Source organism: Leptonychotes weddellii, chromosome 3, assembly GCF_054177405.1.
Source record: "Leptonychotes weddellii isolate Sample4059 chromosome 3, ASM5417740v2, whole genome shotgun sequence".
NCBI lineage: Eukaryota > Metazoa > Chordata > Mammalia > Carnivora > Phocidae > Leptonychotes > Leptonychotes weddellii.
Window position 1 is genome coordinate 168,546,524 of NC_138371.1, and position 25,598 is coordinate 168,572,121.

Consider the following 25,598-nt stretch of genomic DNA (forward strand, 5'->3'; position numbering starts at 1 on the left):
GGGGCACCTGGGTGGCTCAGTCGGTTAAGCGACTGCCTTCGGCTCAGGTCATGATCTCAGGGTCCTGGGATCGAGCCCCGCATTGGGTTCCCTGCTCAGCAGGAGGCCTGCTTCAACCTCTCCCACTCCCCCTGCTTGTGTTCCCTCTCTCGCTGTCTCTCTCTGTCAAATAAATAAATAAAATCTTTAAAAAAAAAAAAATTTTCCTCTGTATGTATCTAGGATTGAATCTCAATTTAATAAGATAACGGAGAGGACACTTAGCTCTAAGCCTGGCCACTCTGAAAGTATTTGTTTCTCCTTCTCTTTTTGACTTAATGATATGTCAGCTTATAATGTGCCACCGTTGATATTTGCAAAATTTCTGGACTCTGAGTGGTGTCAGTGAGATGGGAAATATTCTTATTTATTTTAACAAAAGGCATTATCTCCAAATGCCATAATGGATTTTCCATTAACAGATAGAGCATTCAGATTCTAGCCTGGAAGACAAGTAGCTATTTCTTTGTTATGAAGTTTCATAAATATATTACTCTTGTCTTTATTTTGTTTGACTTCAGCTGAAAGACAGTTTTAACATAAATAAGAAAACTGCTTTTTAAAAAAAATTGTGTATAACCATCCACATTTGAGAATACTAAAATCTCTTGCTCTCGATACTTTATATTCTAATTTCTTACAGCCGTTTTTCGTTGTCATTCCATCTACAGGATTGGAAATGACCACCCTGTGTATGTAAAATTGCTTCTGGGAACTTTTCTTTTCTTTTTTTTTTTTTTTTGAAGATTTTATTTATTTATTTGAGAGAGAGAGAGAGAATGAGAGAGAGCACATGAGAGAGGGGAGGGTCAGAGGGAGAAGCAGACTCCCTGCCGAGCAGGAAGCCCGATGCGGGACTCGATCCAGGGACTCCAGGATCATGACCTGAGCCGAAGGCAGTCGCTCAACCAACTGAGCCACCCAGGCGCCCCTTCTGGGAACTTTTCAATGTTTATCCCATATTGTGTTAGAATTACTTTTGGCTTCTAGAGTCAAAATTTGCCTCTCAACCTAGACTTAACATTTTTTTTTTTTTTTTAATCCATGGCCTTTGAAACAACATATTGGCATATTGTTTGTTCTTATCTGAGGTTCTGGGAGTTCCCTGGAGTTTTAAAATGTACTTTTTCTCATAAACCTCATGTGGAAGTTACGGTTTTGTTTTGTCTGCCCTGCATGCTTTCTGTTTTCTGTTTCAGAACAAATTATCCACTTACCAAGGCAGGCCGTGGATTTGCTCTGGTCTGTAAGCTGTTCCAGTCATTGTCTTGTATTCCAGGATCCAACCTCCCCGAGCTCTCATCCTGTTAACATCTGCAGCCTCAGTGAGATAGGACAGGCTTGGGCCTTGCCCCTGGAAATGCCACATGGATTCTGTGTTGGCTGTTATGGATAAACAACTGGCAGATTGGATTCTCCCTATTTCATGTCAGTGCTGGAGAATCTCCTAGACCCAGCCTTAGTGTTTGGATGGTGTCAGGACTGGGGGACAGGTTCAGACCTTCCCAAGGTCTACAGCATGCTTCAGCAACGGGAAAAATACAACCAGCTGAGAAACAAGGAACTTGGAGCAGGCAGACTCTACCATTGAGTGTTAAAAGATCTTTAAGAAAATGCTGTGGGAGTGAGTCGCACCAGCAAGGTGTCTGGGTGTTGTCTGCTATCATCCTGACTTCTTCCCCTTCTTTGTTTTTTTTTAGGTTTAAATTCAATTAGCCAACATACAGTACATCATTAGTTTTGGATGTGGAGTTCAATGACTCTTTAGTTCTTCTTCCCTCTCTTTATTGCCCTCGGCATAAAATGGTGGACTGGGGATTGGTTTCTTTTTTTTTTTAAATTCTATGACCACCTGCAAGTATTTTTTTGGTAAATTGCTGAAGACAAATGCCGGTTGAAGTACACTCAGGAAAAATCTGAGTTTCGGTGGAAAGCTATGATTGTCTATAGCACACGATTCTATTCTCCGGGTGCTGGTTTACAACTCTCTAAGCTGCGGATAACTCATAGCAAGGCAAGAACACTTGTCCACTTGTCTGTAGACACACCAATTCTGTCCAGTGGAGGTTCGTTTCAATTGACTTCCCTACTCTGATTCTGGAAGGAGCCAGTTTGTCTCCATGTGCACATTTATTTCGATATTCTTGATCTATACATAGGCCTGTTTCTGTTTGTTTTATCTTTGAATTGGGGGTAACACCCCACCACTGTCTCCATTCATGAGTTAAGTAACATCTTAAGCACGTGTTCATTTTTATATCTACACGAGTCCTGCTTTAACCCTTTTTATGAAAATTGCCCTTTATCCAATATTACATCTTATAGTATTGGTTCTCAGTTTTGCTCAAATAGCATGTTTGTTTCATTTCCTTGTCCCTGAGGGATTTATTTGCCTATGTAGAAAGGTTTTATTGACATAGACAGGTTTTCCTGTTGAAACAAGAGGACATTTTCTGCCAGATTCCTTGTTCATGAAAGCCTTGTTGCATCTGAGTGCTAATGAGCAATGGCCCTGCTTCTCTCCATTCCTGCTCCCTGTGTAGTGTCTCCCATTTCCCTAGGCACTTGGATGTGCATGCCTGGATGGGCTCTCCTGGACCTTTCCTCCAGCTCATACATTTTTCCTGGAAGGCACCAGGTTACCCTGAATGAGGAACAGCCCAATGGAGTGAAGCCTCTGTCCCTCCACCTTGGCTCAGAATTAGGAAGGGTTTTGAGGTATTTGTGGGTTTGAGTGTTATTTCTCAAGACGGCTCTCTTTACTGCGAAGCCCAAATTTCTACAGAAATTTTCTGTGGCAAGTCACATCCTGCCTTTTCGTTGCCTAAGTTCCATGGGGAGTTCTCCTGGGAGAGCCCAGTGATAGTGAGACACAGAACTGCTCTCAACTAGGATAGTGTTGTCTTTTGTTAGGTCTGAGATTTTTTTCTGGAGGCCATAGCCCCCTCCCCCCCCATCCTGGTACTCTCTTCCTTTGTCTGGAAATAGCTGATGAACCATTTCCCTGTGTCTCCAAAAATTTGCTCTCTTGTGCTGTGGTACGATATTTTCTTACAATGAAACACACGTAGATGGGTTTGCTTTCGTGTGCTCATTCCGCTTCTTTCTCTCATGTCCATTGCTAATGCTCACATGCTTTGTTATAAAAGCAATAGTCAGTTGTCTGCATTATTACACCACTTTCCCAACTGGTTCCCATTGACTTTTTGTCTTTTTAGTTTTTCAAATTCATTCTCTACACTGTGGCTACAGTGATCTTTCTAAAACACAATTGTGATCCATGTCTCTTCTCCAGTTAAAACATTGCAAGAAATCAATATGGCGATCAGGATAGAAGACACTTCATGTTTTGGCCTCTGCTTAGCTCAGAAATGAATGTCCCTCGCTGCTATTTCCAATTCCCCTGATTGCCAAACTCCCATGCCCTGGACCACATTGTTCCCTTGGTCTAGAAAACTCTACCACTCTCCCTCTGCTCATTTCTGTCTACTTCCCATTTCATCTTTAGGCCTCCATTTAGAGTTTGCTTCCTCTAAGAAGTGTTCTCTGATGTATAAATCCAGCCAAAGTGCCCCTCATGTGGTAACAGAACTTCCTGCATGCTCATTAAATGTTTATGATAGGATGTTAAAATCATGTGGTTATTTTTCAGTGTCTGACATGTTCATTGATGCAGCCCCAGCAACTAATAGGAGTGCTAATTAGTTCTTTTAAATCATTGCATAACTTCCCCTTATCAAACACTTCCCAAATGTGAACGCTTCACAGACATTTTTACTGGATTAGGCAACTTTATCTTATTAAATTCTCACTACAGTCTGTGAGGTAGGTTTTCTTTTTATGAAGAAGAGATGAAGTTGAGGTTTGGAGAGGTTAAATAATTTACTCATATTGCTGTTAAATGGTCCAAAATGGGATTTGCATCTGGGTTTGTCTACTTCCAAAGCTTATTATCTTTTTTTTAAAGATTTATTTATGTTAGAGAGAGAGCGAGAAGGGGGAGAGGCAGAAGGAGAGACAGAATCCTCAAGCAGACTCCGCTCCTATCAAAGCTTATTATCTTAATTGTCCTAGTAGACAGAGTGACTTAGATTCTTGGTTACACAGCCTGCTTAAGTCTAACTCAACGGAATCGTGATGTGGTTCTGCTATATACATGCGGTATTGGTTTCCCATTGCTGCTGTAACAAATGGTCATAAACACAGTAGCTTAAGACAACAACACTATTATCTTTCAGTGGACTCGGAGTCCATTGTGGGTCGTACTGGGCTGTAACTAAGGTGCTGGTAGGGCTGCGTTCCTTCTGGAGGCTCTTGGGGAGAATCTGTTTCCTTGAATTTTCTAGCCTCTAGAGGATGCTCTTTTTCCTTGGCTGATGGCCTCTTCCTCCATCTTCAAAGCTACCAGGGAGGCATCTCTCTGACTGCTTCCCTCATCAAATCTCCCCTGACTCTTTTTCTGCCTCCTTATTCCACTTTTACAGATCCTTATGATTACCTTGGGCCACCCAATAATTCAGAATTATCTCCCTATTTTAAGACCATCTGTTTAGCAACCTAATTCCATCTGCAGCTTTACTTCTCTTTGCCATGTAACCTAATACATACCCCTTTGGAAGGACCATTATTCTGCTCACCACACATACATACAACATTAATAGGCTTTGCCTCTCCAAACCTTTGCTGAAGTTAAAGAATGGTATGCCAAAAATGACAGAGTGGAGTGGGCTGTGACCCAGACAAGCTTTATGAAGACACAAGTATCTTAGTGAAAACCTCAGTTTGAATTTTTAGTGTCCTAAGTGTTGATCAGCCTCTAAGGGCTGATGCTCACCTTGTTTATGAGAAACTAATGAATATACTGGAATGCAAATTCTTTATTTTGCAATGGGAAGCTTTGCAAATTGATACTGTCATCCACAGTCCAGGTAGACTATCCCAAGGAAGCACAATTAAATTTAGTAAGTTAAGAGGAGATAAAATCCGGGTTCCTCCTGGCCAGGACACGTCATGATCCCTGTCCTTAGGAATTATGTTGTCCTAATGGACAAATGACTCAGCATCTCTCTTTGACCTATATAAAGTGAAATATGCCAAGATCTCTGAATGCCCCTTTTTTCTGCATGAAATAACATTTCTTCTACTCACATGTTCTTTCTTCTATTGGGTTATTACCATTACTGAAATACTGCTTTTGATAGATTTTACTTTAGAATCCATCTTTAGATGGCCAGGATTCCCTAATTTTTTTTTCTTCCTTTTGAGATAATACTTCCCTTATGATGACTTCACCATATGGATACTGTCATCAGCATTTTATATTTCTGGTTCAACTTTTAGAGAGAAAATTACCTTTCCGTTCCCAGGGGCCATTTCCTGCATTGAGCCTTTCCCTTGACCTCTAACTGGCTGTAGGGAGTATGTGCTTTTAATAACCTCTTTCCATCAAGCACCCATGGCATCCTACATTCAGAGCTTCATCGTATACTTATTCTCTACTTTATCAGGGAAGCCTATTATTTTTCCCTGAATCTGCCTTGAGCATTCACTGGTGGCTGATCCCTTACATTTTCTCACTATATTCTTAAGATTAGTGTGAATTCCTGTCTCATTCTCCATGCCTTTCTCATCTGAGAAACTGGCCTTTTTCACCTAGGACCTCCACTAAAAAACTTTTCTGCTCATTCCCTCAAATGTAAATCACATCTCTTTGGACCCCTCTGACAGTTTTCACCACCTTATTTCATTCGTAATAGATTTATGTGAATTTATATTCTCCTCAATGAAGAATCATGTCCTAAAAATCTAGCAGAAGACCAGGCAAATGGAAAATGTGCACAACATACAAAATTTGTTGATGCTATTTCCACATCTACCTATATCTCCTTTTTGGCATAAATAGTACATTTATGCCTAGAAGGATTTTATTGTACTTTGAAAAAAGGGTTTTCACAAAAGGGAAATAATTAAAATCTGTCATCTTTTGAAATCCATCCTCTATCTTTATTCTCAAAGAAAGTGAGGAATACTAATTGGTATTTTAATATCAGTAACTTAGCAAAGTTGCAAATTGTGGAGCTCTTTTCTTGTAGCTGGCTTAAAAATCAAAACAGTGTCACAAAGATGAAGTTTTTAATGTCAGACTTAGCAGGACCACCAGACCTTGTGAAAGGCAGAACCAGGGATTTGGGGCAGGGTCTCTGCATCATCTGTGTGTTTACTGCCAGAGACATCACGTTTTCTGTGTTGGTGCATGATAGCACCTTCTGCATTGAATATATTACCGCTGCAGTAAAATGTTTCAGAATATTGTAGGGTCTGGGGAAATGGAAGAAGTTATACTAAATGAGGATATTATCATTCTCATTTGGCATGTTCTAGCCTCTGAATTATGTATACATTGTTGAAAGAAAGTTTGGTTCTTGCTAAGATACATAATAAACAGCCAAACAGCCAGGAAACAAATTATGAGGCACCATTTAAAAAAAAAAAAAAAACCCGGGGCGCCTGGGTGGCTCAGTTGGTTAAGCGACTGCCTTCGGCTCAGGTCATGATCCCAGGGTCCTGGGATCGAGTCCCACATCGGGCTCCCGGCTCAGCGGGGAGCCTGCTTCTCCCTCTCCCACTCCCCCTGCTTATGTTCCTGCTCTCACTGTCTCTGTCTCTGTCAAATAAATAAATAAAATCTTTAAAAAAAAAAAAACAAAAAACCCAAAACCTACCCCCAAACAACAACAACAAACAACAACAAACCACAAAGATCCTTAAATCAAAAGTGTCTTGATTTTCATTTCCAGTAGTTTAATATTAATTTTCCTGGTCCTAATACAACTGCATTAAAGTGAACTTTAGAGTAATAGAATTAGAGAAAAGAAAATAAATGCTGGAAGTTTATAAGGAAATAGGGATTTTAATGTAACTCGGTTGAGAGTCTATCTCTCCATATAATTTATAATGTTAATTTTGCAAGTGTTGATCTTTCTTAAAGAACTTGAATTCTTGATAAAAATGAATGCTCAATTTCTGAAACATTACAGACTTGTTTTCCAAAGAAAGTAGCTATAATTAATGTTTTTGGGGAAAAAAATTACCTTACTAGAAAGAGCGATTATCTCAGAGGATAAGGAAACTTTAAATTCAGATTCCCTATGAAAGGAAAACAAAATAGTTAATTCCCTGCATCTGATTTTGTTGCTAGAGGAAGTATTTGGACAATGGGAAATGGGAAAGAACCAGAATCTTTGGCCTCCCTGTCAGTTCTTTGTTACAAAGCCGTGATTATTCAGTTAGTTCAAGGCAATATGTTCAGTGAGCATGAACCTTTTCCCAGTTAGCAACTTATAAACACTTGGGGAGTTAACAGGGAGCTGATTAAATGAATGTTTCTGGAGCTGGTCATCACCATATTGATTCTAGTTCCTCTGGATCTAAGGGTCTATGGTTCAAATCCCAGCAGGGGTGAATTTTCAAGCAAAGGAAAGGCATTTATTGGACTAGTAACTAGATGGTGTGAATTACTTGTGTGCTCCAGGGGATTCATAAACCCATCTTGAGAACCCGTGGTATGAACCCAAGGGCTGGGCTCTTGGGGCAGTTTGTTTGTGGAGCCCCCCGGCAGCTGCTGTGGCATAATCAGAACCAGGGTTTATTCTGGGCTTGCATCAGACCAGGTTACAGACAGTTCCCCTTGTAGTAGTCCTGGGAGCGGGTGTTCTTGGACATGCAGAGGTGTCCTCCAAAGGAAAACTTGGTGTGATTGGCATTTTGTATTGGATGACAGGTTCTCTCCCTACCCGCCCTCCTTTTTTCCCCCATTTTTTTTACACTTAGTTTCTCTCCAAGTCTCCTCTGTTTTTGCTCTCACTGTATGTCCTCAGGCTTTTTTGTTTCAAAGTATTCATACAGAGACTTTTCTCCACATTAGAATGAACCTCAAGTGCTTCAATGTCACTTAGCCCGACCCTGTACTTGATGACTGGATCACCTCTACCTTATCCTTGTTTATCCACGTCCTCTTTTGATGCTTTCAGAGATGGGGATGTATTACTTCATAAAGCAGTCTGCTTTTTTTTTTCCCCCTAGTATTTGTTCCCATATTCTGGCTTCCTTTTTTATTATTATTTTTTTTTAATCTTCTCCGACAAAAGCCTGTGCTAGAACTGTGTGTGGTTCTTTCCTTGTCTAAGCTTTTTGCTTCTCATCTCCTGCTGTCCATAGATGGGTTATTTTGTAGGTCACCAAGGTCCTCCCTGTTACTTTCTTCTTTGGCCAGTCTCTGCAACTCATTTTAACTCTTTTTTTTTTTTTAAGTTATATATTTCCTTCTTTAGTTCTTCCAACTAATGTTAATGTTTCTATTTGAGAATTTTGACTCTTGAGGGTCTTCTAAATAAAATAAATAAAAAGAAAGCCTTCCTTTTCAGATTAATTTTGTGTTCTCTTGAAAGCTAATCAATTTATTGCCTTCCTCTGGTCTTGAATGGTTCTGATATTGGAAACACTTCTTTGAGATAGCAAGAAATCCTTGTATATATTCATCAAACACTGAGTATAAATATATTCAAGCTACAAATATCTCTGGAAATACCCTTCCTGCATCTATTCATTCATTCACTTGCTCATTCTCCAAAAAATCATTGGTATCTTTTTAACCAGAGAAACAAGCACTCTTAGTTCCAGAAGGCTACTTTCCAGTGTTGAGAAACCAGGGCTCATTTTTGAATCCTGAGTATGCTTAATATCTTGCACATTAAACTATAAGCTTTCTAAAATAGAGACTATTTTTCATTCATGTTTGCAGCCTCCAGAATCTAATGCTGTAGCTGACACCAATAAGCAATTGTTGATTATGAATGACTGACATAATAGTCTTCAAAATGTGCTTGATTAAATGATCTGAATCACTCTTGTGTGGCTAAAGGCTAAGATGATAGCTAAATGGAAGTACTGATGACAAATATCAGTTAGTTTGGGAAATTTGGTGTTTGGTGGTATTCTCAATGGGCAAAAAGCCAACAAATCATATTTTCTTAGTCTCAGATTCCCCTCCAACCAATGTGACATGTGCTTTTTAATTTCTTTCTTTGGGGGGGGTGCAGGTTGAGTGAACATTTTATTAATGCTTTGGAGTGCAGGTGGAAATGAACTGCTCAGGGTCCCAGTGGAGTTGCCGCAGATAGCTAGTTAGCTGCTTCAGAGGGAGGCCGAGCCTGAACTGATTTTTGTCGTGCTGCATGATGTTTGAAATCTAAAGCACTCAGCACATAACAGTGGCCTTTAGAGCCCATGGGAGGAAGGGGAGAGAGAGGGAAGATGGGGCTGGAGAGGTACTTTGGAGGAAGGAAGAAATCTCATAAGAATTTTTTGTTTTGGGATTATTGTAAGTGATGTCTTCCCATCAGTGTTTTCAGAAAAATCTACATTTATCATTAATGCTTTGTAGAGTTGTATGTACTTTATTGAGAAGGCTAGGTAGAAGGAGATTATATAAAGTTGATATATATAATATAATGTATATTGTATTATATATTAGAGCCTTAAGATAAAATACACATAAACATGGGTTGAAATTGCCTTTAGGAAGCTAGCTATATCTCTATCTATAAAAGTGTATGAGTGTGTGTATGCACACACACATCCTCAGGGATATGTAAAAGTAATATTTGAACAGTCTTGAAAATATGAAAAATATTATAAAGAAAATGATAAATATAACCCATAATCCTACCATATAGTGATTATCCCTATTAATGTATTAGTTCATTTTATTAATACATGCCTTGAGAGATAGTATGACATGTTGGTAAAGAGTATGGAATCTCTAGTCTCAGTTCTGTCACTTACAAGCTATAAGTATTAACTGATATATATTAATGTTTTCTATATTTATTTAAAGTTGTGTAGCTTATATCAGTGAGCTACTGTTTATTGAGTGCTTACTGTATACCAGGCACTGTTCTAAGCATTTTGCACATATTTTATTTAAGATCCCCAACAACCCTATAAAGTAAGTGCTATTATTAGCTTTTATTTATTATTATTATTATTTTTTAATAATTTTTTTCCATTTTTTTTAAGGTTTTATTTATTTGACAGAGAGAAAGACAGTGAGAGAGGGAACACAAGCAGGGGGAGTGGGAGAGGGAGAAGCAGGCTTCCCGTGGAGCAGGGAGCCTGATGCGGGGCTTGATCCCAGGACCCTGGGATCATGACCTGAGCCGAAGGCAGACACTTAACGACTGAGCCACCCGGGTGCCCCTTATTAGCTTTTATTATCATCATTCCACAGATAAGTAAATTGAGTACAAAGAAATTAAGTAAATTGATGAAGGTCAGGTCCACAACACAGATGTGGTGGAAACCAGGATTTGAACTGAGGCAGCTCTTGACTCCAGAGCTTATGTTCAAAACCACAACAGAAACACGTAGATGTAAAAACAAAAAAACGCAGAAAACACACACACACACACACATACACACTCACGTGATTTGGAGACATAACAGCAATGCATGTTGAGGAGATGGCCTAGTAAAGTGGAATGAGTACTAGTCTACAAATCAGGAGACGGGCCTTCGGTGATGCACAGAAGTGCTTTTGTACAAGAGAGCCAATTGTTAAATACTCAGGAATTTTCCAAGTTGGTTGTTAAATCATTGGTGGTTTGAAATTGGCCATAGTGGGCCATGTTGGGCTACGGGTATTGAAAAACATGACAAATTAGATGTTTTCTTTTGGGAGTCACTTTACCAGCCTGCTATGACTGCATTTTCAATTCTGCCACTAACTGGCGGTTGGACTGGATTTCTGGGGAATCATGTAATGGCTCTGAAGCCTGACTTTCTTATCTGTATGATTGTAATAATGCTTGTCCCTGTTACAAATTCTATAGTGTCTGGTAAACATTTTATAACACTTTGTTCTTTACAAAGATTTACATAGAATTAGTTTTACAACTAATTCTATGTAAACTAGTAAACAACTAGTTTACTTTTACTAAGATTACAAAGATTTACAAAGAATTACATATGTAATTATTATTTTTGACATTAAATCATTTATTATGCTAGAAAAGTATATATAAAGCAAAAGTTTTTTTTTTTTTTTTTTTTAAAGATTTTATTTATTTATTTGACAGAGAGAGACACAGCGAGAGAGGGAACACAAGCAGGGGGAGTGGGAGAGGGAGAAGCAGGCTTCCAACGGAGCAGGGAGCCCGATGTGGGGCTCAATCCCAGGACCCTGGGATCATGACCTGAGCCGAAGGCAGACGCTTAACGACTGAGCCACCCAGGCGCCCCAAGCAAAAGTTTTTAAAAAGCAATAATTTTGTTAAAAATTGGAATACTAATTCTATTTGCAATTTCAATGAGTCATGGAGAATTATATCACTCTTTTCCCCATTCAGAGAAAAAGATATATAATAAAAATAGAATTAAATACAAAAAGGAAATTTGGAACCACAGAACATGAAGAAAAGTCCTTTTAATTGCAATATGGTTTTTAATGGTACTTCCTTTACTCATATGTAAAAATATATAAGCCAAATTCCTGATTTTCTCCATGGGTTTCAGTTAGGTTATTTTTGGAGACAGTATATGATTGGTGATTAGTAAGGCATTTAGGATACTGGATGTAATTAAACAATACAGCTGTTTTACCCAGAAGCCAAGACTATCAATGCTTCTGATATTTCTGTGTGCCAGGCACCTTGCTACCTGTTACAGATTTACTCAAAACTCTCAAACAACCCTATTTGATTACTATTATTATTTTCATTTCACAGTTGAACAAATTGAGTCTTAGAGAGATAAAACACCTTATCCAAGGTCACACAACTAGGGCATATAAGGTTTTGTATGTTCGTACAGTTTGGAATTTAAGGTTGGTAGACAAGAAATTAAAAAAGAAAGTCTGAAGTAAATGTACAATGTAGAGAGCACACAAGTAAGATTTGAATTATTCATGGAAATAAAAAGGACACTTTTCACTCTTACTTTAATAGCTAAAGGGGATATTTCCCACTTTCTAGAAAGAGTAAAACTTTTTAAGGGCTTGTAGGCATAATTTATGTCTCAGGAAAATCAAATCCCCCCCACTGAAAGGTTTCCAAATTTGAATGTACTATAATTAACAACAATGTTGATGAAGTTTTCATGTATCTCTTCTAGCACTAAATAATATACTAATGCATCATCCAAAACTCTGAGAGAAGAAAACTGTAATTTTTTATCCATTCATTTTTGGAGATAACAGGTTTTATCTTAACATGCTGGCCCACCCTCCATGCTCTAATTTGAGGGTGCAAAACTCAGTGTCATTAAAGAAAATACACTTGAAGATTAAAAAAAACCCAAACTTTCCTAATGCTTTCACATGTATTTTCTCACTTAAATCATGATGTAGAAGCTACTGAAATTCTTTTCTTTTTTCCCCAGACTGTACCTCCACATGATGGTCATCAGTGGTGGTTAGACTGACAGAGGCCATTGGTTGGTTATACATTCTAGAAATGGAAGGCTCCGTACGAAAATTAAATTACCTACTCAAGGAGTTTCTTCTGCTTAGCTTTTCTGAAACTAAAGAATTTTGGATCAATTAAGTACAAATATCTAGTTGATAAGAACCGCAAATGCAAAATTCGTATATATATATTGTTGGAGGTGCCATATTGTCTCATTCACCTAAGGGATTTAGGGCCCTAAATTCAATGCCCACCTCCTCCCCGACTGTGTGAATTTGGACATGTGAAAGCTTACTTTTTATTTTGTTTTTTTTTTATGAAGCATTCTTTTAATTTTAGGGTTAGCCAAGTTTGTATTAGGACTCTTCTAGAATCACTTGTGACCTTGATCCCTGCAGCACTGTTTTACTTGTTGTGAATCAAGTTGCTAAAATGAAGAGGAACGCAATCCTCAGCAATAGAGAAGGAAGATGATATGCTTACTTGGAACTCATGGTAAAAGACCACACTGTCAGGCAGGGAAGATTGTCCCACTGGATATCAGAAGCATAATGAGAGTTTAATATATGCCAGAAAGTGTGCTAACCATGTCACATACGTTATTTCTTTCAACAGCTCCGCGTGATGTGTACTTATGCCTCCCTTTTTATGGAGCTCTTAGAAAGTAAGCAGCCTACCCATTTTACAGAAATCACCCATGGCAGAGTTAGATTTCCAACTCAGGATTTGTCTTACTCCAAATCAGGGGTCTGTAATCTGGATCTGTCCGCAAAGAACTGTGGGAAGAATTTAGGGATTGCATGAACTTGGATGGGAAAAAAATTGCATGTTTGTGTTCATTCACCTCTGACTGAAATTGAACATTTTCTTTAATTATGAATGCAAACAATCACAGGATTATCCACAGTGTCTGTGGACTGTATCACCTACAAAAAACACAGATGTTTTTCTATCACAATTTAGTTGTTGCAGGCTTGAAATACTGCTTAGTTATTATTGAGAAATCATAGTAGTTTATTTTCATATGCTGATATGCGCATTTCAATATAATTGGTTTCCTTCGTAGTTCTTAGTATTTTATTGTTTTATATTTTATACTAATTATATGCATTACATTTATATTTATATTAAATATTTTTATTTATATATGTGTGTATTTTACACACTTAAAGTGTTATTATGAAATTCATTGGACTTGCCAGAAGGAACCATGGCCAACACTCTTAAAGTCCTGTTCTGAACCTTTGCTTCTTATCCATTATAATCTTGTCTTTTTGTTCTTATGCCATATCTGGATATAGAGCCGGAGAGAGAAATTTAATGATTTACACAACTCAACTACAGCACTGTTTAGTTTAACTGCAGAAAAAGAAAGAGCAGATGAAACACCTAGAATATTTAACGCATCTATTATTTCCAAATACATGTGTATCTGCAGAACAGGGAAAGGGATTATGTCTCCATCTCCTACTAATCAAAATCTCCAGATACCCATTCATTTTTCATAGGCTAGTGCCAATTGGCTGAAAGTTCTTTCTTTCTTTTACCTCTGGTTTTGAGTTGTGTTCAAATTATTAATGGTGCTTAGTTTTGTTGATTCCTGAATATAAACATCCCAGACAACCTTCCAATCCGGCTGACCTTGTACCTGCATCTGGGCTTTCTCATCTAGGTTGAGTTACCAGCCATAAAACAAATTTCATACCCCAAAAGCCAGCCAGTCTTTGCCTAAAGTCGCATTGGACGTGTTTTCTTGTATTGATAGGTTTATTACTTAATGAACGAACATCAACGAGTAGTTCATTCAATAAACTCACTAAATGACAGGCATTCTTTTAGGCACTGGAGATACAGAGAAGATGCCCCAAAGGAGATTTTGAGAATTTTTCTTTATTTAGGCAAGTGTAGGTTTATTGGGAAAGGCAAAGAGCACCGGCCTAACCTTGCTTTTTCTCTGTCCCACACCCTCCATGAGTCATAAATGTGTTGGTTTATTATTGTTATTATTGTTCTTGTTCATTTTTTACCTATTTACTGGATTGCTGGATAACGTTGTTACTGCGCCTAGATTCTGAAAGGTTCCCACAGACACCACAGGACTGAGAAACCTCGGAGGTTGAATCCTCCTTGACACTTGCCCAGGAAGATGTCAATATTTTAATATTTCATCAAAGTGATTCCATACCAAGGTTAATAGATTGACGTCTACGTCTGCTTCAGGCCCAACTTAGCCCATCTGGCTTAAAAGAGCATAGACCTGTCTTGTCTCTGGAAAACATAACCCTGGACAATGAAAGGGCCTCTGTGCCACTTCTTTTCTTTCTAGTAGACTAACAGAGTTGGAGCCACGTGTGTGCATCTTTAAAGATATCACTGCGGCAGGGTCAAGTGCCAAACTCTGAGAAGGGAAGGACATGCAGACTGGCTGGGGTGTTGAAGCCCCAATCTGTCTCTGACTACTCTTGTGACCTTGAGAAAGTCAATTCACATCTCCGGCTCTTAGACCTAATTTTTAAAATGATGAGCTTGAATTGACTGAATTTCAAATGTGTCTTCCAGCTCTAAAATTGTATTTATGTGTCTGAGGCATCACAAAGATAGTAAGGCCTTAAATTTTCTTTTTATTGATGTTGAGAAGATAAAGCTTCATTTAATAACATCTGTTCCATGGAGCATCATTTTTGACATTTACATCATACTTGAAAGGTGCAATTTAAAAATTTCCCATTAAAATGAGGATTGGTTAATACCAACAAATCAAAATTATGTACTATATGACTTGTATTATAGATCAACATTTTAGTCAAGCTAAAAAAGAATGTCATGAAAAGATATTTGCTAAATTTTCTACAATATACTTATAGAATATACATATTTCTAAATATGTGTCTTTTAAAATAATGATTGTGTTAAATATTAATAGGATTGAAGGCCTTTGTGTTGATTCTGTAGTTTGACATAATACATGTTTTTAGACATGTACAATAACAAATGTTAGGTTTTCTGCATTGGTGGGTAATGGATAGATTCTTTCCCACAATTATTTGTTAGAATACTGTGTAAATATCTATCACCAAGATTAGTGAATGCTATTACATGAAACCAAGTGAAAATGGATGGTTTTGATGTAAATTAAACATTGAAGCTCCAATTTGTTGACAAGACTGTTTTTGCCACAGTCCTTTCTAGAATGTCACTGAGAAAAGTTGTTGGAAAGGTAGTACATGAACTTTCTGTCTGTGCATTTGCCCGGAGGCCTTGGTGATATAAATCTAAAGAAATAAATGCATGTGTGAGAGTTGTTCTGTCACTCTTGGATAAAGTCTATAAATGGGGTCTGTTGGTAGACAGTAATTCAATACAAGGTGGCATTATCAGGCAAAAATAACTTTGTACAGCATGCTGGCATCGTGATTTGGGTTTGTTTTCTAACCAAATGTCATTTACGTTCATTATTGATGTGAGTGAGAGATTATACCAAAGTCTTAAAACACTTTTTTTTCCCCAACATAAAATTTAAACAGCCGATACAACAATGGTAATTACAGCCCATTCCTTCCTGGAAGTACCACATCCATATCAAAACTTGAATGGATGTATTTTATAAACTTTACCTTGACTTTTCTTATTTCACCTTCTGTAGACTTGAAATGCCTCAACACTTGGTCTGGGGAGAAAAATAAAGGGAGGGGAATAGGTTTTCTTCAGCAGTTATATCAACTCAGCTTGGAAATGCACTTGGAGAGCCTGCTGGAAGGGGATTTTACAGCTGTTAACTTCTGTATAACCTGGTAGCTATTAAAATTGTAAACAGTGAAGATAAATTCCAAAGGTCTAAACTTGATAGCTTTTTGCCTGCATATTGAAAAGAGATGAATCTCAGGGACATGTATGCTTGTCCTCCAAGTTTCTTTTTTTTTTTTTAAAGATTTTATTTATTTGACAGAGAGAGACACAGCGAGAGGGGGAACACAAGCAGGGGGAGTGGGAGAGGGAGAAGCAGGCTTCCCACGGAGCAGGGAGCCCGATGCGGGGCTCGATCCCAGGACCCTGGGATCATGACCTGAGCCGAAGGCAGACGCTTAACGACTGAGCCACCCAGGCACCCTGTCCTCCAAGTTTCTAATATGAGGTCAAGACCAACATGTTTAGAGGAACCTTTTATTTCAGGAGATTTATATTCAAATCATATCAGAGGTCCAAGACCAAAAACCAACCTCACTAAAGTTATGTCAATGCATTTTCCTGGAGAAAGTCTGAATCTGCTTGAATATTTTCGGGACTTCTCATCAACATAGGCGTTTGCTTTACAGGTTGCTATTATCAGTACAAGCTCAGTCCAGTTTATCTCCCTTTCCCTTAGTTTCCCTAAAAGAATTAGTCAGAGGTCTCGTCTTTATGATGAGAAAGGGTCCCAAGTGGAGATTTCCACTTTGGAATTCCTTTTCCAACTGTCAGCTGTTTGTGGGCTTAATGACAATGTTCTTTCATCGCAGTAAATATACAGTGTGTCTGCCAAATCAGAAGAGACATAAGCCTACTCTGACAATGTTTTTGAAAATTGCTATGGAATGTGTGCTGGTGGCCTGTGGCAAAAAAGATGAAGGTGGTGCCGAGTGTGGCTGGCTGGTCTAAAGTGTGAGCCTGCCAGTTGAATTGTTAGCCTGCTTTCATGGTAACTCATTTGCTTATTTATTCAGTAAGTACTTCCATCCTGGCGCCATGGGGGCCCCTCTCCATGCCCTGGAAGCTTGCAGCATTAGTGCATACATATTGATATCCTAATACACAACAGTCAGATGTCTGGACTGAAGACAGGGCCAAGCCCGAGCAGAAGAACGGACATGGAGAAATCTGTCTTCCTAACAAAGGACGATTTGCAATAGACAACCACCCAAGAAGAGAAAAACAACATCAGCTTGACTGATTGTTGCCAGATCAAAGAAATCACGCTTGTTATCTTTTATGACCTTTGTTTAGAGTTTTTCTGTCTCTGAAAAAAACATAGCACAGCATAAGAGTGTTAAAACGCTAGAGGACAGAGAGTAATGAGTCAGAATTTACATTAGAAACGTGTTCTATACCTTCAGCATTTTAAGTTAAAAATGTGTGTCACAAAGATAAGTGACATTTAACTGTTTACATTTACTTCATTAAATACTGAGACAAAGGTACTGAGTGTAAATATTGAATTCTATATTCAGTGCCCTTGATCTCTTGAGCCTTGATGCCTTTCCCTAAGAGTTGTTTCATTCTTGGGTTTAGGTTTTAAGCTGTAGAAATATTTGATACATTATTTTTAACAAATTCTTTAAATAATAGTTTATTAAAAAGATGGGCTTTTTTTGTTAAAAAAAAATTCAATGGGCTTTCCTGTGTCCCATATGTAATCACTGGTTCTAAACTTTTGAAAAGGGTTACTTGCATGTGAAGTCATCAAAAACTACAGTATTTCCATAATTACTATTTTTATTAGCTAACAAGTTCAATCACAAAATTATGTTTTCCCCTGTACAGCAGGTTCAAATGGCAAGCTTATACTCTGTGGCTACTTTAAATGGTACTACAGGTAAGCCATTCACATTTAACTGGTTAGTCAACATCCACGTAGTAAGTCATATTTGTATTCAATGGCAGCCTTTGATTTTCACTCAGATGTGAGGGAACATGAGCTGGGAAAGCTCTGTTGGTTGCTTGCTCATGCTGATCTTTTAGACATCTCGATGACTGCGACACCACATGAAGTGCCAATGAGCTCTGAAAAGGATTCTCATCAAAGAAGTCAATGACAAAACAACACCAGGTGCTGTCAGCCTTGTAAAGCAGGTGACTAGCACATCAAGGAATGGCTGCTGAGGACAGGTGACCCTACAGATGTAACCTGTATGAGCCACAGTGCCCGTCATTTCCCGGATCTCCATTAAAACAGCACTTTTCCAGCTCTCATGGACGTAAGACTCACCTGGGCACCTTATCAATATGCAGATTTTGAATCAATATGTCTGGGAGGAGCCAGACATCCTGCATTTCTAACAAATTCCCAAGTGATCTTGACACTGTTGGTTCATGGATCGCACTTGGAGAAGCAAGGTGTGAGAGTGCTATAAAATTTTTGGTGGGAGAGATTCTGTGGCGGGATGACTGTGTTCATTCACCATCTCTTTACCAAGAAGAGCCAATGGAGGGGGCATACAACCTATAGTTTGTGGGATTTCTCTCATTTCTTTCTAAATCTCACTCTCCATTTTAGTCTCTTCCTATGATGACAAGAAAAGCAGATGATAAAGAAAAAAATTCATTCAAATTTACTCATCTTCATGGTAGCACAAAAGTTGGACACTTAATTTTCACTCGTCTGTTTTTACAAAAGTGTTTTTTTCAACAAAATGACTACTTTTACCATTTGAATGCAGATTTGTAGGAAAAGATTCAGGAAATGCTACGTCAAAAATGATTAATTAATGGAGTTCTGTGAGTCCATCATTTCTAATCCATACAAAGGGATTATAATCTTCTTTGTCCTGCTTTTGTTTTCTTCCTTCTACAGTTTCCCATTGGGTCCCATGGAGCCCAAAGAGTTTTACTTATGTATGTATTGTGGCCATGTAACAGAAGAGAATTAAGCGGGCCACACAGCGATCAGATCTGTGACCTTGGTCTCATTAGCACAATGCTCTGTTCAACTGCACTAAGGACCCACGCATTTGTAGCTGCCTAAGCTAAGGGAGATGGATGTCTCTTCTCTCTTTCTCCAGTTACTGAAGATGTTTCAAATGGTCCCACTAGACTATTGGGATGCATTTGCTTAGAGTATCTGCCAGGTTAGCCCAGACCTTGCGATTTATTGGTGCATTCTGTCAAACTACAGGCTCACACTGGTAAATCAAAAAAGGCTTTTTGGACTGTATCTCTAGTAATCTAGGTAGTTGGGGACTGAAATCTTGGGAGGGTCATAGTACGGCCCAGGTATATCTTGGTAAAATGTAAACAGTTGTGTCTCGTGCTCTGTATGCTGACAACCCCGGTTAAATCATTAAAAAAACATGTGAGTATGGCCAAAGGATCCCTTTTTCACTACCAAATCATTCATGTGCAGCAGAACCTGAAAAGATGTTTGCTAGAGGAAGTCTTGTCACTGTTAAGCTAGGGGAACTGCCTACGGAATGTGGACTAAAACCTTGTTCTTGGAGGGGCTGCAATTGCAGGAATATCTATTTGAGTTTGAGTAGGGAGGGCACTTTATCTCCTGAGCAATGGTTTTGGATCCAGTGATTCTTAGGTTCACCTTCTGCATGGTAATCCTTGCCAGAGTATATTTTGACACTCTGTGCCAGAAATTTCATTAAAAATTAGTGTTTTATTCTCTTAGTCATTTTTTCCCCTCATGCCAGGCTTGACTAGTTTATCCGCTAGAACTGAGCATTTGCTAATCTTTTTTTTTTTTTTTTTTGGTGGAACTCATTTTTTAAAAAAGCATCAAATTGAACATTCAAAATGTCATTATGTACATGTGGTATTATTTTATGCAGAACAGATTTCTAAAATGCAGTAAATAGTCTTGATTAAAATGGAAACCTTTTAAATAATCATGGGGTATAAAATCAAATGGAATAAGTCTGAAGTAATGCAAGTCAACCAAACCAGCTTTAATGCTGTTTTTCTCATTTCCCTCTGCTTCATCCCCTGAAGAGCATAAAATTCTTAGGAGTATATTAGTGCTGTATTGAATGGCCCCCTGAGAATACCTGAGCCCTTCGCTCCAGTATTACTGGTGTAATAGGTGTTTACACTGTTGGCATTCTCTTTCCCACGCCTTTGCTCAGGCCATTTTCCGTTTGAGAAAGGCACCATCTCTTTCTCTAAGTAAGAGTTTCTCAACTGCAACACTGTTGATATTTCATATTGGATAATTCTCTGGCATGGGTGGCCATCCTGTGTACTATAGGATGCTAAACAGCATCCCTGGACTCTCTACTCACTAGATGTCAGTAGAACCCTCCCCTTGTAAATAACAACAAAAGATCTCCAGACACGGCCAAACGTCCCCTCGAGGGCAACTTTTCTGGCAGTTAAGAACCACTGCCCTAACTCCTTTTTATCCCTCAAGCCCATACGTCACCTGTATTATGAAGCCTCTCTTGATCATTTCTATTATTCCATGATGACTTTTCCATTAAATTTATACATAAAATCCAATTGCCCAAACCATATACATCCACATGAACAATAAAATGCCACAGAAAATAAGGGAGTTGCGGGCCGCATTTGTCTCTTTCTTGGGTCTCCTCTCCTTTTTAGAGAATACCACTATTAAAGCAGGGGCCTTCCCAGACTGAAGGCATCTGAAGGTATTAAAAAAAAAAAAATACTATCTCAGTGTTTTAATTTGCTTCCCTTTCCTTGCTAATAAGTTCAAGCATGTCTTCCTATGTTCTATGGCCATTTGAATTTTTTCTTTCTATATTGCTTTAGCCCACTTTCCCAATTTATTATTTTTTCATACTGATTTGGATTGAAATCCATATTTACATTATAGTTATAGGTCACTTGCTTGCTTTCTATATATACATATATTGCAAAATGTTCTCCCAGGCTGTATAATTATATGTGTTGGTACATATTAAATTTTTATGTAGCTCAAAATGTCACACTTTATGGTTATTGGATTGTATACCTTATTTAGAAAGTCTATCATTACTCAAATATGTCAAAAAATTACCCCATTTTTTCCTAATGCTTTTATACTTTTCTCCTCAATTATCTAACTTATAGTGAAAAACAAGGATTTAACTTCTTCCCTTTCCATCCCAAATGAATAATTCTATCAGTCAGTTCAGACTAGTTTAAGTTGCAGTAACAAACAACCCCAAATGTCAGTGGCTTACAACTTCTCGGTTTAGCTAAGACTCTGCTCCATGTCTTTTTTATTCTAGATCCTGAAGGATCAGCCTTTATCTGTGATGTGCCAAAGAAGAGAAAGAGAGGTTGATAGAATTATACCTTGACTTCTCCTCTGATGTGGCCCAATCACGTCCAGTCACATTTTATTGGACAATGAAAATGACATGACCAACACTGATAGCCATGAGTGAGAAGTGTTATCCTTTTTCAGAGACAGGCCTGATAGAAATGAGTTCAATGAGGAAGGGGTAGTGAATATCTCAATAATGAAATCTATCAAAAGAATCCATTTTCCTAAAACCATTAATGGAATATTTCCTTTACTTTCCATTGATTTGCTATATCACTCACCTGGAACCGGCATACATCATGTTGTACTATTTTTATTCATCCCTTTATGAATATATTCTCTCTTCCCAACTAAATTCGTTCCTTGAGACTAAGGATTGTCTCTTATTAGTATCGCACTTAGCCATTGACGGAATTATTTGCGAAGTTGGAGATGGCCCAAATATTCATTATTAAGACAATGGGTAAGTAAATACTGAAGAGCATAAGTAACTCAACTTGCAACATAGGTGGCTTACATGTATGCCTTTTTTCTTCTACAAAATGATATTTGAATTCTGAAAATCTCTTGTTTGGCAAAATCAAGCCTTAATGTTAACAGCCCTGATGGGAAAAATAAGGCTGGGGCAAGTCACTCCAAACTTACACACTACCATTATGAAAATACTGAAAAGAACAATAATTATTCTAATGGATGCATTAACAGTTAAAACATCAAGTTCCTAATGCATAAAAAATACCGAAGCACATATAAAGCTTTATCACAATAATTTGAATGTAGAGTGCCGGAAGGGAACATAAAGAAGTGTTCGGCCTGCCGAATTTGGAGAAAAGAGCAAAAAGTACAAAAGATTGAAGAGAAGCACATATAAAGACTTCCAAGTGGGTAGGTGGTCAAGCCGAGACAAGAGGATGTATGCTAAGCAGGCATTGAGAACACCACTGCAGTCCACCTGCTTGCATCATTCAGCTGGATTTGTGTACTTTGTGATCAGCGGCTCTTTATTAGTGTTCATAAACATTTGAAAGCTGGGAAAATAGCTTATGAAGCAGTGTAACATCTTTGTTATCCTACATCATTCTCCTCTTTACCATTTGTACATAAGCTAATTTGCATTATAGTGACAGACTGTACATTCAGCAACATGCATGGATTTTTAAAACCTAATGCTGAGATGAAAAGGGAGGAAACAATGGGGCATTTATTGCAAATACTCCTTATGTAAATTAACACCACAAACAGGGGACTATGGTTTTACAAAGATACACACATATTTAAGGATCTATTTCAAACACATTGGAGGAGGTAGGTATCTATTGGGAGGGGTAGAATTCAGCTGAGCACACAGACAAGGAAAAGAAAACAAAGTGAAATGCGAGAGGAATCTTATAACCACTGAGGAACATAGCATACTGTGTTCTAGGGAGCATGATTAGCTCAGTCGCTGTGTCTGAGAACACCACCACCACAATACGTCTCTGGTTAATGATAAAGTGTTGAGGAAGGTAGTTGATGTATGGTCTGGCTAAAGCACTCAGGTCCTGCTTGTGTTGTGCTTATCACTACTAGGAGATTTCTAGACTATTCAAATCAGTTTAAGATTTAATTGCCTCCCATGTGCTAAACTTTTCGCTAGGAATTCCACTTAAAGGCTTTAAAATTAAAGTGTAGGTGCTTCTGGGATGCGGTTTCCTTCTGTGTGAGATTCTGGCTCAGTGCTGGTGTGTGGTCTTGGAGATCAAGGTCAGCCAGAACAGCACTTTGTGAGTTCTCTCTGGGTGTGATGTGCCTTCTTCCCAGAGGTTTGTGTGGTGGCCAATCATACAGATTTTGCCCATCATCTGGGGAATGTCTTACACTTAGTGACAACAGGATCATTGAATAGTTATAATGCCTTCCCTGAATTTCCAGCCCCCTCAAGTATTGGGCTTTGGGAATTTACAGTGGCCACAGGTGGAGGATTACCTGGAGTCATGTGAACCTTTATTGGGGGCTGGGAGTGTACCTGCTGCTCCCCAAGCCCGTGGGCTCCTATTTATTCTTAGGTTCCTTTTGTTTCTCCTCTCCTTTACCTTCCACCTTTTCTTCCTTCAGGCCGCAGATCAGCTTACTTTGTCCATTGCAATGTCCCTAGTGTCTTGAACAGTGCTTGGCATGTAATAGATGGTTAAATAAATATCTAAGGAGTGGCTGAATGAATACATGAATCAACAGAAGTCATTCTCTTAACTTCAACTTTCATTGTCCAGCATGTTACAGTCAAACTCCCTCCACTAAACATATTGAAACTGCCTTATTTAATAGCGTTGACTTCCTGTATGGCAAACTGGGTTTTACTTTGGACTACACTATTCTTGATTCCCCCCCCCTTTGGCTTAATTGTTTCCTTCCTATTTCTTAAAAACCCACTTTTCCTTTGGCTTCCAGAACCCCAGCCTATCCCGATTCTTCTACTAGGATTCTGATCATTTTTTGCCACCCCTTTTTGGATCTTTTTTTTTTTTTTTTTAAAGATTTTATTTATTTGACAGAGAGAGATACACAGCGAGAGAGAGAACACAAGCAGGGGGAGTGGGAGGGGGAGAAGCAGGCTTCCCGCAGACCAGGGAGCCCGATGCAGGGCTCAATCCCAGGACCCTGGGATCATGACCTGAGCCGAAGGCAGACGCTTAACGACTGAGCCACCCAGGCGCCACCTGGATCTTTTTCCTTTGCCAATAAATGTTAGTGGTCCCCTTCTCTCTTCTTCTGTTCTTCAGGCTTTGACTTTGTTGGTGCCTCATGAGTATCCAATAGCAGCCTCTCTCTGGAATGGTGGATTTGCGCTTCCAGAAATTGCAAGACATTTCTTTTCTTGAATGCATCACAGCTGCTGTGGCATTAGCATTTGAAAAATTATACTAAGTCCCACTCCAACTAAATTAGTTGCCCTTTCTCCTGAATTCCCCATCGATGATCTTACCATACCTCCCATCTCCCAAGCTGGAGATGCTCGTCTTTGCCAGCTCCTTTCCTTCTGCCATCCCTGTCCTTTCATTGGTCTTCAAGACCTATCATTTGGGCCTAAGAAATGCCCTGCAGGGCTGGACTCTACTCTCTATTCCCCTGCTGTCATCTTTGTATAATGTTTCAACATTTCCCATCTGAATTATCTTTTCTCTATTCTACCGCTAAAATTATCTCTCTAAAAATGCCAATAAAATCTATCACAAATTCCTATTTCTCCAAATAAAGTTTCAGCTAGGGGTGCCTGGGTGGCTCAGTTAGTTAGTCATGGTCTGGGGGTCCTGGGATCGAGCCCCATGATGAGCTCCTGGCTCAGCAGGGAACCTGCTTCTCCCTCTCCCCCCTGCTTGTGCTCTCTCTCGCTCAAATAAATAATAATGAATAAATAAAACCTTAAAAAAAAGTTTCAACTAGCTATACAAAGGACCTAACAATTTGGGGTCATTCTCATTCTCCAAATGAATTTCCTGTCTTTCCTTAGTTCCTTTTTATTTTTAGTACCATCCTTCACCCTCCTTCTGACTAGAATTCTTCATCGGTTCAAGTCCTTAATCAAGAAGTGTCTCTTCTACCAGAGACCTAGAGGTATAAGAGTATCCCTCTTACCTTCATCTTTCTTCTTATTTCAGTGTTCACCTCTGAGAAGAAGGGCCTGGCATTTTTTTTTTTTTAAAGATTTTATTTATTTGACAGAGAGAGACACAGAGAGAGAGGAAACACAAGCAGGGGGAGTGGGAGAGGGAGAAGCAGGCTTCCCGCTGAGCAGGGAGCCCGATGTGGGGCTTGAACCCAGGACCCTGGGATCATGACCTGAGCCGAAGGCAGATGCTTAATGACTGAGCCACCCAGGTACCCCGGGCCTGGCATTTTTTATTAACTCAGTTTTCTTACAGCCTGTCATGCAAATATGGGGTATCCACCCATTCATCTGTCCATCCACTCATCCATCCCTATCATAAATCCTGTGAGGTTTAATGCCTACTGGAGAAATTCAAATGTACAAAGTATGAAATTTTATACTACATCAAAGGCTGAAAAATTATATCCAGAAGATTTAAATACAGTGTTTACTAAAAGTTACTTTTTAGAAGCATTGTTTCAACCTAACTCAATTTTTTTTT